The sequence below is a fragment of the Muntiacus reevesi genome, chromosome 7, assembly GCF_963930625.1.
Source record: "Muntiacus reevesi chromosome 7, mMunRee1.1, whole genome shotgun sequence".
NCBI lineage: Eukaryota > Metazoa > Chordata > Mammalia > Artiodactyla > Cervidae > Muntiacus > Muntiacus reevesi.
Genome location: NC_089255.1, coordinates 9,775,606 through 9,784,874, shown reverse-complemented (window position 1 = coordinate 9,784,874; position 9,269 = coordinate 9,775,606). Strand labels below are relative to the sequence as shown.

The 9,269-nt window shown below is 50.4% G+C and overlaps 1 protein-coding gene across 1 annotated transcript in view; it reads left to right on the top strand.

Moving 5' to 3' along the window:
• The first annotated feature begins 1,197 nt into the window (after positions 1 to 1,197).
• Positions 1,198 to 9,269, top strand: part of LHFPL2 (LHFPL tetraspan subfamily member 2) — a 168,498-nt gene continuing 160,426 nt past the window's right edge. The window contains exon 1 of the mRNA XM_065940060.1: positions 1,198 to 1,309. The gene's annotated coding sequence lies outside the window, so the exon portion shown is untranslated. The remainder of the gene's footprint in view (positions 1,310 to 9,269) is intronic.

Genomic DNA, 9,269 nt, shown 5'->3' with positions numbered 1-9,269 from the left:
AGGAAGGTGGCTGTGGACTTGGAAAGGACATTAAAGGTGAAGAATCAATGGGAGCGGCTATTGGCCACGGAGGAGAGAGGCCCCTAATTGACTTCTAGGGTCTGAGTTTAGGCGACTAGTGGGTACCAATTACTCAGGTAAGAGGCTGAGGAGTTGACAGGAAGAAAAGACAAGAAGGGTTTGCCTGGCTAAATGCTCTGTGCCAACGTCAAAATCACAAGGAATCTTGTCACCTTAATTTCTGACCATTTAACCCTGGGCTCTTTGCTCCCACTCTGGGGACGTCAGTTCGTGCGTCCCCTCTCTGGACAAGGATGCCCTTCCAGACTATTAGATGAAGGGCCTTCGAAATTCACTCCGAAACCGTATGTTAAGTTCAGGGGAGGATGTTCCAGGATCTCAAGCAACCAATTGACATATATTCTTTGTGGCTGTTTGGACTGAGTTTCCTGTCTTAGAAACTCACAGGGCAAGGAAATTTACGCGCGGAGCCTCGACTCCAGGAGGGGAAGGCGAGGATGGGGGTCCAGGCACCCCCACCCCACCCTCCGACTTTGGATCCTTCAGGATCAGCGCACGGACAACCTTCCCACCTGGGGAACCGCTCCGGGAGCCCCAGGGCCCGCCCTCTCACCCCCGACTCCGACTCCGCGGTTCCCCGCCTCCCCCGGCCGGGGGGAGCGCGCTCTCCCAACTCCTGGAGACGGTTTTCCGAAACCGCGCCTGGAGCTCCCCGGGCCCAGCTCGGGGGACCCTCGCCGGACTCGGGGAGGCGCCGCCGCCGCCGCCCGACGGGCTCAGGGACCGGCTCCCAGGCCCCGGGGCCACCGCCCGTCCTCGCGGGGATCCCCTTGCGCCCACACCCCCCGGGGCCCCGCGGGACACTCCGCCCCGGAGGCCGGGCCTCGGCCGTCCGCCCCGCCCCTCGCCGGGAGAGCCCCGGGCCCGACCCCTCCCCGGACGCCGGCCGGGAGCAGGGCTCGGCGGCGAGGGTGACTGGGCGGCGGCGCGGGGCCGGGCCCTGGGCAGGGAGGCTCGGCGGCCTCCTTCTCTCTCCGCCCCCGCCCCTCCGTCCCCTCCCAGCCTGCTAGCCCCGCGGCGGCCGAGGTCGGCGCTCTCGCCTCGCCGCCGCCGCCTCGCGCGCCCGGGACCCTCTCCCTCCCGCCCGCGCCCCCTCCTCCCGCCTCCTCCCTCCGCCCTCCTCCTTCTTCCCCGCGCGCCCGGCGGGGCCGGAGAGACCGAGAGGTGGCTGCGGGGAGGCGTAACGGGGAGCCGCGGCTCGGAGCCGGGGACGCCGAGCCGGCACCGGGTGAGTCGGAGCGGCCGGGCCCGCGCTCAGCCTCGGCCCGCGGGGCACCCGGCGCGGCGCCCACCGAGCCCGCGCGGAGGGCGGACCGGGGCCGGGGAGGTGCTGGCGGGACGGGTGCCGGGCGCTGGGGAAGGAGGGAACGCCGCTTCGGCTCTGGCAGCCGGACCGCCCGCCGCAGAAGTGGAAAAAAAGTTGTGCCTGGAAAGACGATTTGCCGGGAAGTCGGCGCGAGCCCAGCTTTCTCGCCGCCGCTGGCGTGCTTCGGGCGGCGCGCGGGTCCCGGGTGCAGCTGACTGCGGACTCGGCGCCCGGGGCCGCCCGGGGGTCGTCCGCGCGGGCCTGGCCTGCGGGGTGTGGGTCAAGCCGGCCGCAGACGTCAGCTGCTGCTCAGATCTGGGCTGCATTTTTGTGGGCAGCGCAGGGATCGGGGGTGCGGGCTGGCGGAGGGGGGATGTGGGCGTGGAGGGGGAAGACCACGTCTGGGCGGGCTGGGTTGAGCTCCGGGATGGGGTCGAGGACCGGGGGTGGGGGGGGGAAATCTTACGGGTTTCTGAATGTTTTCAGGCACGAAGTTGTGTGTGTGCGATCCGCACCCCCCCCCCCCCCCTTCATTCAGCGGTCTAGGTCCTTTGAACTCAGAAGGGAGAGAGCGTTTTCTTCCATCCTGTTCACCTTTTCTCTTGTTTCAGGAGGGTCATGAGTTTTATGAGAATCCTTCAGCTGGTTTCCTCAATGGGAGTAACTGAGAGGAAAGCCGAAGTCTCACCCCCCACCCCCATCCTCACCCGCCACCCGGGCCATTTCCTGTATTTTGCGGATACTGTGGTCCTGTGCGTGCATCTAGATTGCCATCAGTGACCCACATATGAAAGTAGACCTTCAGTCTGAAATCGCAAAGCGGCCTCTATAGACAAGTCTGTGTCGGAGCCGGAGCGGGCAGAGGTAGTGGGGGCGGGGTGTGTGAGAGCCGGCCGCTGGGAGTTAAACCTGAGTAATCGAGTTGAATTGCGAGAGACGTTTCTCGTCCCCACGTGGCTTTTGCTTCACCTATTCGCCTGAGCGCTCCACCCGCGCCAGGTTTGAGCGATGACGGATGCTAATTACCTTGGTATTGCTCTTTCCCGGGTATTCCTGACTCTTTGCTCCTGGTCCTCTTTTAAAAAACGACTTCTCCCTTGCAAATATAAGAGATAGGAAACACATGCTGGTGAGTAGGGAGATGAAATGTTTTAAAGATACGGAAAAGAAAGAAAAGCCAAGATTCTCATTTCTTTTTGCTATCATACTGTGATAGACTTGTTATTAATCTTTGTCAGAGATCTGATTCTGAGAAAATAATGTTGGAAGAGTTTGAGGTAATACCAGATAAAACCCAGTGTTACAATAATGTTTTTCCTGAGTGGTCACACAGAGGGCAGATCATGTGGATTGTTGTGGTGTGTTTGCAAAGGGTGCAGCAAACATTTTACTCCAGGGAAAAAGACAGTATGTGTTGCAGGATGGGAGTGGGGAGGGGAAATCGTTTATCTTCAGTTCAGTCCAATTAGGAAGAATAATTACACTGCAAATGAACATTCTTGAATCTAATATAATTTGTGTCATGATACACGAACCAGTAATTTGTCTTTAGGAAGAAAAAATGAATCTCTGTGGATTAGAACAAAACAAGTGCCTTCTGGAAAAAGGCACTATTTATGCACATGGCTATTTATGCACAGGGATGGCCTCAGATGTGCGGATTGACTGATTGCAGAGACTTCACTGCAGGCAGTGTTTAGGAAGGGCAGGGAGGAAAAGCCCAAGGCAGGAGAAGATAGATACTATATAGAAAACTACCCCTTTTTAATGCACAACATATACTGCTTCTCAACTTCTTTATTGGGCTTCCCAGGTGGTGCTAGTGATAAAGAACAGGCTTGCCAATGCAGGAGACATAAGAGACACAGGTTCAATCCCTGGGTGGGGAAGATACCCTGAAGGAGGAAGTGGCAACCACTCCAGTGTTATTGCCTGGAGAATCCCCATGGATTGAGCAGCCTGGCGGGCTACAGTCCATAGGGTTGCAAAGAGTTGGACACGACTGAAACAACTCACACACATACACACACACTCACAAACACAACTTCTTTATTGCAAAGAATTGACAAAATAGGAGACCAAAATATAGGAGATACAGATTGGGACTATTGGGTTCCCAGAGGTGTCAGTTACTACCGGAACCCCGGACGAGTTATTTGATTTCTCTCAGCGTTGGTTTCTGTGTCTGTGAAGTGGTGATGATCAAGTTCAAAGAATCACCTTGAAGTTTAACTGATTATGTACTTTTATATAGAATTTAGGGTGGTGCATCACATTGAGTAAGTGCTCAGAAAATGTTAATGGTGTTTAGTTCTTCAAATGCCTGGGAAAAAGCAGTGCCCTTCTCGGAGCCGGGTTACCAGGATGGCTGATGGCTGGCCTCAGTTGAGGCGGCCCCTGTGCCCCCAGCAGCCCACTGCCGGACAAGTTTGATCTTTCTGGAACTTGTAGGCTGCATTCTCTTGGCCCCTGAGGGCAGCCTTTTCTGGGACTCCAGTTGTGAGGAATGAGTGGTGTAGGTTCCACGTGGGTCTGCGGGCCTGAGACAGCTGTGGCCTGCAGCTTTAGCCTCACTGCCCCTTTGCAAGGGCACCTTCTCAGGTCCCACCGAAGCAAATATAGACATTTTATTTGAGGGAAAAAGTGGACTTGGTGTCTCTCTTGGGAATTCTAAAGCAATGTTTTACTCAATGTTCATTGCTCTTAGAAAGATACAAATAGTAAACAAATACCTGATCTCAAGAATTGTATTCCAAAAAGCACCTTCAAAGTATGTTTTGTAGTTAGTAGTCCATTGCCTAGGTCTTCCTAAGGTTGTACCTAGTTGCCGAATGAACAAAAGACATTCTTAGCAAACAGTAGTTTTTGGTGCTGGGGAGCTATTCTATGTTGGTGGGGGGGTGGGGCATGCCTGTTTGCTCATTCATCCGTTCTTTTATCCAGTCATTCGGCAGATACCTGGTAACCTCTGGTGGGCCAGGCTCTATCCTGACGTCTGATAACAGAAACCAAGAGCAGGCCTCTGCACTCATCGAGCACTCATGCCGGTTGGAGAAGCAGACTCTGTGGGAAGGAGCTCCGGAAGCTAGAGAAGCTCTCATTTTGTTTCAGAGCGCCTGTGCTGGGCCAGCCGTGTGCTGGGCGTGCTACCCTTCCACAAGCCAGCCAGCTCGGAGGGAGGTGATCTGGCTGGGACGGCGGCTGCAGGCAGCTGGTTTCATGAGTCCTCTACAGGGAGAAGGAAGAAAAGGGGGCCTGTTTCTTTATAGTAAAGTATGTGCTTTATATTAAAGTAAGTGTCCTAGGTGAGTAGAATCACCAGCCAATATGCCAGGAGAACAAGTGGAGGCTTTACCCAGAAGTGAGACTTCACAGCCTTAGAAAAGCAAAGAAGGAATCAAAGGTCAGATCTGATCATCAGCTTATAAAACCCAGATTGTGTTCAGGAGGAGCCTGCTCTGGTGCTTAAGTAGTTGACTCTGTATTGGCAGGTGGGTTCTTTACCACTAGCTCCACCTGGGAAGCTGATAGGAGGCAGGGCCAAGAGTAAAAGGAAGAGTGGGTAGTTGGTCCCTCAGGTACCTTCAAGGTTGCTTGTTTTTCCATTACTTTTAAGGTTGCAGTAATACCTGGTGCAATAAGAATGCATATGTCTGGAGTCTGAAGGCTTGAAATGGTATAAGGTCATCAGGACACTGAGAGTAGTTTTTTGGGCTAGAGGCAAAGTTGTGTAGGGAAGTCCCGGTGGGTGTTGGATCTTGGATGCTGAGCTGAGGAGTCTGAACTTCATCTTGAAAGCTGTATGGAAGATGGGGAATGAGCAGGTGAATTGACCTGTTGAAGCAGGTGATTGATGTGATCAGACTGTGCTTTAGAAGGAACTCGAGGTGGGCTTGATGGCCAGAGGCCAGGGCTGGGAATAGCAGGTGAGCTGGTGGGACTTGGTGAGGGAAAGTGGAAGAGGCCTGGAGAGATGGACCACACTTCCTCACTAAGGGCTGGGCTCTTAGTAAGAGGGAGCCCAGGGTGATTGGAATGGGACATGGCGCCTTTCACTGAGGTGAGCAGCTATGGCAAGCCTCAGTTCAGGGAGATGGCGAGGAAGAATGAGTTCATTGACTCCAAAGCCTTCTGGGGAGAGATGCCCACCAGAGCATTGGATCCACAGGTGGGGAAGAGAAGTCTGGAAGTGGAGATGAAAGGCAGAGTTATTTTTATAATAGTGGTCAGTGGTTGACTGGCCTCTTGAGGTTTACTGAATAGTGTTCAGGGTGACAGTAATCTGTGTCCTTATAACTGAATTTTTCTCTTTCATCCTTTCAATTAGCCTAACAGGGGCTAGTCAAGTGCCTAACTTTGGCCTTCAATGACCAGACTCTTGCTGGTGTTATTTTGCCGACTCAGTGAGATATGTTTATGTTGTTTTGAACTGAGATAGTCTGTAGGAATGTACATAGGAAGACTGAACATATTTAGTAGCTAGGATGTACAATGGATATATTTGATCACCTGCCATCTCCAGGACACCCACATGTTCCAGATAGACCGTGTTCTTCCCAGAATTGCTCGGTACAAACCCTGACCCCCATGGTGATGGTCTTTGGAAGCAGCATCTTGGGAAGGTTATTTGGTTTAGATCAGGTCATGAGGGTGGAGCCCCTGGGATGGGATTAGTGTCCTTCTTAAGAAGAGAGTGTCAGCAGGGAACTCAGACAGGGGCTCTGTGACAGACTGAAAGGGTGAGGTGGGGAGGCAGATGGGAGGGAGGCTCAGGAGGCAAGGGACATGGATGCAACTATGGCTGATTCTTGTTGATGTATGACAGATAACCACAAGATTCTGTAAAGCAATTAACCTTCAGTTAAAAAATTTAAAAATAAAAGAGAGTCTGGAACACACTCTCCCCACCGCCGTGGGACTGGTCATCTGCCAGGAGAAGGGTTTCTCTGGGAACCGAGTCTGTGTAGGCACCTTGAGAACTTGTATTGAATACTTGGAGAGCTATTGTTTTCATGTCTGCCTGGGACAAGGCTTATCTACCTCCTATTTTGAAGTTACCACGTGGCCCTAAGGGCTACTACCTAGGTGGCTCTAGTGGTAAAGAACCTGCCTGCCAATGCAGGAGACTCAAGAGATGTGGGTTCGATCCCTGGGTTGGAAAGATCCTCTGGAGTAGGACATAGCAACCCAGTCCAATATTCTTGCCTGGAATATTCCATAAAGGAGCCTGGTGGGCTACAGTCTATGGGGTCACCAAGAGTTGGACATGACTTAGCACATACACAATATGGCCCTCAAGGGTCTGTTAATTTGAATTTCATTTCATCTGTGTAATAAACATAACATGTGCAAAGTAGGCCCCAGTGAAGACCTGTTACAGGGCAGGCATGCTGTTTGGTTTGTGTTTAGCTGGTACTCCTCTTACTGTTGTGGATTTAGGGCACAGTCCGTGGGATTATTAATCGTCATCAGCCTGCTGACTGATGTCATTCTGAAGGAGGTGGGCTAAAATTCTGATTATTTTGGACTCATGGAGTTACAGATGACTATTTTCTTTACTTTTCTGTTTTTCAGATTTTTTAAAAGTAGCATGCTACCTTAAAAAAAGAACAAAACAAAAGTTGTTGGTGTTTTTTTCTGTTCTTTGCACAAAACACCATATCGGCAGTTTTGGCCACAGCACTGCATACCTCCTTACATCTGTGCTATGTCCATGGTAAACCGGTCTGTGTCTTTAAGAAGACTTGAAATTCCTATTTGTTGTAAATATAGTTGTGGAGGAACGGAACCAGGACTGAGTTCTGTGACCCAGGGCCAGAATGGGGCACCTTCCTCCCAACAGTAGGGAAGAACCCACTCCTTCCCATTGGTTCCCTTTGTATATTTAATAAACACTGTGAAGTGTGATCTGAGAGGCATTTCACTTCTATATCTAAATGTGTCTGATCGATATGTACCAACTTAAATATCTACCTATGTATGTGTATAAATATACTACACTGATGTGTGAGTTTTGGTGTTTTTTTGTTTTTTGTTTTTTCTTGTTTTCAGTTGTTTAGCAGAACTCCAGCCAGCAGTGAGATCTTAAATACCCCTTTAGCATCCACCTCCTCACATTCCCAGAAAATTAAAGGGATTGTCCTTCCTCTGCTGATTCTATTGTTCAGCATTTTCTTTCTTTCCACCCCGCGCTGTGTTGTCAAGGGCACCTGAAGTTCAAGCTTCCTTTCTCCCGAGGTGGGCTGCTGTTGGGCTTAATTTCACATGTCGTTTTCCAGTTTGGAGGCAGTTAGCCAGTTGTTTAAAGATGCCCATAACTGCATAGACAGTAGTCTCTCTTAATCTTCAGGTAAGCCAGGCACCATACACTTATTACTCCAGACAAATTTACCTTTGAAAATTTTATAACTTTTTTTTTCTCACCCCTAGGAATCACATTTTCTGGAACTAGAAAGAATATGCTGGCCAATCTGGCAGCTACAAACTTCCCAGTAAGCAGTGTTTTTTGTGTGTATAAATGACTACCCTTTGTGTATGAAATAGACACCGCTATTTTCTTTATTTTTCTGTTTTTCAGATTTTTAAAAAATAGTGTGCTACCTAAAAAAATCAGAACAATACAGTTGTTGGTGTGAAAACACCGCTCACAACTTGAGAAACAATCTGAAATCACACCCATTTTTTTTTTTTTTTAAACGGTTACCTGTGTATTCCTAGGGCTCCCCTGGTGGCTCAGTTAGTAAAGAATCTGCCTGCAGCGCAGGAGACCCGGGTTCGATCCCTGGGTCGGGAGGATCCCCTGGAGAAGGGAATGGTAACCCACTCCAGTATTCTTGCCTGAGAATCCCACAGACAGAGGAGCCTGGCAGGCTACAGTCCATGGGGCTGCAAGAGTTGGACACTTACTGAGCAATGAAACCATTACACCATTCCTAGAAGATGATTCTACGTAGGGCAGTATGTCTAAACAGATATTTACTCTGTCATTTGCTCATCCATACAGTAGCCATTTTCAGGGCATTTCTGTACTGGAAGCTCGTAATTTACCGACCTAATTACTGATTCTGCACAGATCCACGCTGTAATATGTACTCTGGTGTGCCTGCTTACACAGGTGACTGTAGGTCTTTTGGAGTCAAATCCTTTTGATAAACAGGTTGCTTAGGTTGTCTTTTTTTTTTTTTTAAAATGTGCTTTTCCCAGTGCGCTTGGATCTGCTGATATGAGGGATGTTTAAACTATAAGCTGAAGCCATAAAGAGCGGTAGTCAGATACAGAGGCCAACCTCATTGAGAAGTAAGAACCCAAGAGGTGGCAGCCGTGAAGAAATGTGACAGGTTGTGTATACACCTGTGTGGACAGGTGGCCGGGGGTCAGTTGAGGATCGTCCGGTCGCCATGCTGCACAGGGACCACTGCTCCCCTTGATCTATGGGCCCTAAGTATGTTAGCTTTCCTAGCTACTACAGTAGTCAACAAAACTTGCATTGAAAAGAACCAATCTTTTATTTATTGAGCTGCATCGGGTCTTCGAACCTGGGCCTCCTGCATTGGGAACGTGGAGTCTTAGCCACTGGACCACCAGGGAAGTCCCCAACACTTGCATTTTTTTAAAACAATTTAAACCTTTTAAAATAAGAACTGTCATTAAGTTAGATTTCCCCTAGCTTCCATTCAGGTATTTGATTTTTAAAATCTTGACTTCCTGTTTCTTCTTGTCAGCTTTCAGCTTTCTCATCCCGGTGTGTATTGTTCAGCCTGCTCGAGGGTTCTGAGCTCTCACGGGTCATCTGTCACGTCAGCCACCCCTCTGAGCTGAGTGTCGTTCCTCAATTCATTCTGCTCCCCAGCTGTCCAAGATCTTTGCGTCCTTTTCTGCCCCA